Raw genomic sequence first — 4,567 nt, 5'->3', positions numbered from 1 at the left:
ATTGCAACCCTTTCAGTTCCTCCCAAGTTGATACATCCTCAAACACCATAAGTTGGCAGCTGTTTCCGACTCCCCCCAATTTGATACACAATGACATTTTATGTCTTGCACAATATTGGGCTACTTGGTCAGCATATCTGTTGCCAGCTGTCACATCGTCATTGCCAGATTTGTGAGCAGCACATTTGACCACTGCCAATTCTTTTGGTAACTGAATTGCTTCCAGTAGGTTCTGTACCACTTTTCCATTTCTGATAGGGGTACCTGAGGAAGTCATGAATTCTCTTTGCAGCCACAATTGGCCGAAATCATGCACAACCCCGTAACCATCAGTGTATATGGTTACTCTCTTGTTTTTCGCATTTTTACAAGCTCTTATCAATGCAACCAATTCGGCTATTTGTGCAGATTTTACTCCAAATAGGCAGGATGCTTCTATTGTTTTTTCTAGGGTAACCACAGCATAGGCAGCACTTAGACCTCCATCCTCATGTCTTAAACATGACCCATCTACAAAATATTCAAGGTCTTCTATAGGCAAGGCTGTTTCTTTTATGTCTGGGCGGGGTTTGGTGCTCAATTCCGTCAGATCAATGCAATTATGCTCGATCTCTCCCTCAACCTCGGCACCCTGTGTATTAGGCAATAAGGTAGCTGGATTGAAGATGTTACATCGGGCAATCGTTACATTTGCTGCACCCACCAGGATTCTTTCATACTTAGTCAGCCGACTAGGTGTGAGGTACTGGGTTTTGGTTCTTGTCAGTAAGATCACTACAGTGTGTGGAACATACACAGTTACCGGATGTCCCATGACAATGGATTCACTTTGTTCAAGACTCGTGCAGGTTGCAGCTACTGCTTTCAGACATCCAGGTAATCAAGCAGCCACTGGATCTAAAGTGGCAGAAAAGTATGCCACTGGACGCCTAGTCAGACCATGGATTTGAGTCAGGACTGAGAGTGCACAATTGTCTCGTGTGTCACAAAACAAGGCAAAGTCTTTTGAATAGTCTGGCATTCCTAATGCAGGAGCCGAACACAGACAGTTTCACAATTTCACAAAGGATGTCATGCTTTCATCATCCCATTCAACTGGATCCTTAGCTCCTTTCTTGGTCATTTTTATTAATGGTTTTGCCAGGACTGCAAATCCCACAATCCACTGTCTACAGTATCCTAGTACTCCCAGGAACATTCTGACTTCTTTCTGAGTATGTGGCAATTCCATATCTCGAATAATCCTAATTCTTTCTGAAGTAACTTTCCGGATACCTTTCTCTATCTGGTGCCCCAGATATTTCACTGAATTTTTACAGAACTGTAATTTGTCCGGTGATACTTTATGTCCTGCTTTACCTAAGTGATTCAACAATGCAATGGTATCAGTAACACAGTCGTTCCGACTTTTAGACGCCACCAGGAGGTCGTCTATGTACTGGACCAAAACCGATTCTCTAGGCAAGACTAATGATTCAAGGCATCTTTTCAAAATCTGATTGAAAATCAAAGGACTCTCTGTGTACCCCTGGGGGACACGATTCCAAACGTAGACATGACTGTCAAACTCAAAGGAGAAAAGGAATTTGCTGTCTGGATGCAGTGGGATGGAAAAGAATGCGTGACACAAGTCAATGATGGTAAACCATACAGCATTCCACGGAATTTGGTACAAAGGGTTTGGCACAATCGGACAACAAGGGACAACAATCGTGTTTACCTTGCGCAGGTCCTGCACTACCCTGTACTTCCCACTAGGCTTTTTGATTCCAATTATGGACGAATTACAAGGACTGCTCATCACTTCTTGTATGATGTTTGCTTCTAGCAATCTTTTTATTTCAATGGCAACTCCAGCCTTTACTTCTGCATTCATTTTATACTGCTTGTTATTTGGGTAAACTGCATTTGGTTTTATGGCTATTTGAATCGGATCTACATTTGCCATTAATCCTACATCCTTCCCAGTGAAATCCCACACCTCTGGTATCACTGTCTGTTGGAGCTCTTCAGGTAAGTCTTGGAAGGTTAATTTCTTAATTTCTGAATCGGGCTTTAGTAACATTAATTTGTAAAGTCCATCTTCACCTGGGGTCTGAATTTCAACGCCTTTTGGTGTGCAAAAGTTGGTACAGTTCATTTTGCACAACAAATCACGTCCTAATAGGTTTACAGGACTGGAATCACAGACGACAAATCTGTGCATCTCTTTAAAATTTCCTATGGAAATCTCCATTGGTTCAGTTACTGGGGTACTGATTATTTGATTTGACACGCCCACTACTTGGATGGCTTCTCCCGAGAGGGGTAGGTTTGGAACGTCTGCTGTTCTTACAGTAGAACGGGTAGCACCAATGTCCAACAGAAAGGTGACGTCATTTCCTACAACCTTTCCTTCAATGTATGGCCCTGTCTGGTCTACCGGTTAGGAGGCGCCAAGTACGCACTCCTCATCCTCCCCCCTCAGGCCCCGTCAGTAAGGTTCATCACAGAGGAATGTATCATTCAACAGGAATTGCGAGGTTGCTGCATTTCTATTCTCCCCTCCGTCCCATACCTCGACCTCCTCATTCTGCTGGGTTTGGTTCCTATAATTAGGTCTAGGTGCTCGAGGCAACTGATTCTGTTTTACCTGTTGTTGGGTCTTTCGTGGCCCCTCTTTCTGCACCTGTGGATTTAAATCATTGTGTTGGGTGTTACCATGCTGTAGCATTGGACATTCGTCTCTCCAGTGCCCTATCTGACCGCACCCGTGACAGGGAAACTTCTTTTTGGCCTCCTCTCGACTCATTTTTACTCAGGGTTTCCCTCCTCCCCCAGTGTTTGTGTTCGGCGTATTATTATTCACTTTACTTAACTGTTTTTCTTGCTGTTCGGCCAGTTTCACTTGTGCCCACATAACCTTTTCCTTCAGGGCTTTTCTTTTGTTCTCCATCTCGTCCTCGCAATACTTTGCGTACTTCAGGACCTCATCTATGGGTTTTCCCTGCCAACAGATTTTATTATCCCTAATCCACTGTGAGATTTCAGGTCTCAACCCCAACACGAATCGGTAAATGAAATGGGTCATATCCTTCATTTCAATATTATCGATTCCACTGTAGGTTTTGAATACCTGTAGCAGTCGTTCATAGTAGGAGTGAACAGTTTCATCACGATTTTGGGTAGTTCTATCTATATGGGTCCAATCAGTTTCTTTGGCTGGCACTTTCTCTTTAAAGTATTGTATTACTTTGTCATACTTTCTCATTACGTCCGGCGAGGGAGCTCCGGTTCTGGAGTCTCTCTCATACTCTTCACTGGGCCAATCAACTTCAATTTTGCATTCTGTCCACAAATCTACAGGAACAACAATGTCGAAGAACCCATCCAGGTCCTTCAGGAGACATTTTTGGACCTTAACGAATCTCTCGACCTGTCTATACCATTCTACAGGCTTCTCTTGTAATTTAGGGAAGTCATTGGTGAATGACACAATGTCCTGTCGGGACCATGGAACATGTACATATTTTCCACCTGGTACTTCTCTCATGGGATACAAATTTTCTGCCTTGTCGACTTCCTTTAGGACATATTCAGAAGTCTTTGGTCTGGCCTTACTGTCTTCCTTTTTATTTGCCCATCTGGCTTTCCATTTGTCTAAGTCTCCCCATTTCTGTAGTATGTTCAGCAATTCCTTTATCTGTATCTTTTTCGCTGACACATTCATATTTTCTAAATCTTTGTCGGAAAATTCTGCTCTGTAAGGTTTCTGTAATACCTTGGATCGACTAACATCTATTCCAATATTTGCAGCTGTGTCCATTAATTTTTCATGGAACACTCTGGTGTTCCGGGTAAGGCTTTTGCATAGGAACAGCAACTCCTCTTCATCAAGGGTATTTAACCTGTCTAACCCCACATTCCCAGCCATTAGTTCCTCCAGCTCTATTCTTAGCTTGTATATATCAAATGGTTTCGGCTGAGGAGTTTCTTTTTCCAATTCTCGAGTCCATCTATCTAGTTCTTCTGGAGTCACTACCGTGGCGCTTCGGGTACCTGAAGCTGTTTCTATCAGGACTTCCTTTGCCCTAGTCTGATTTCCCGTCCTTGGTATACTGCTTCCTGGTTCCCTTATGGGCAGATCCATCAGGGAGACCACAGATTCGCATTCACTTGCCTGATCATCAACTATGAGCGGCTCTTTTCTGGGCGGTGCTACAACTGGTGTAATAACTGGAGTTTTTGGACTAGCCTGTCTATCCCCATAAGGAGGAACAACTGGACCAATAGTTACTGGAATTGTCAGTGCTTCAGGACTGGGATTTATCTGTGCTATTCTCTGAATGAGCTCATCTCTCTGTTTCGCTAAGGCTTCTCTCTCTCGTTCATGTAAAACCCTTTCCATAGAGGTGTCATGCATTACTTGAGGTACCAAAGGAGGGTATAGACTCAGGGCGGTTGGAATGGCCATACCTGGTCTCTCATCAACAAAGTGTCTATAATTCAGGATCGTTGGGTCAGGCCTACAAAATCCCCCTTTTCCCGCTACATCTGTTTCACTGGCCCTTCTTTCTCTAGGGTGTCG

General features: G+C 43.6%; 1 pseudogene; it reads right to left on the bottom strand.

The window, feature by feature from the left end:
• Positions 1-2,473: 2,473 nt before the first annotated feature.
• On the bottom strand, positions 2,474-4,129 carry LOC147662644 (uncharacterized; annotated as a pseudogene).
• Between the last annotated feature and the right edge of the window lie 438 nt (positions 4,130-4,567).

Source organism: Lissotriton vulgaris, unplaced genomic scaffold, assembly GCF_964263255.1.
Source record: "Lissotriton vulgaris unplaced genomic scaffold, aLisVul1.2 SCAFFOLD_1815, whole genome shotgun sequence".
NCBI classification, from domain to species: domain Eukaryota; kingdom Metazoa; phylum Chordata; class Amphibia; order Caudata; family Salamandridae; genus Lissotriton; species Lissotriton vulgaris.
The sequence above is the reverse complement of the archived record's forward strand: the minus strand, read 5'-3'. Positions and strand labels throughout refer to the sequence as shown.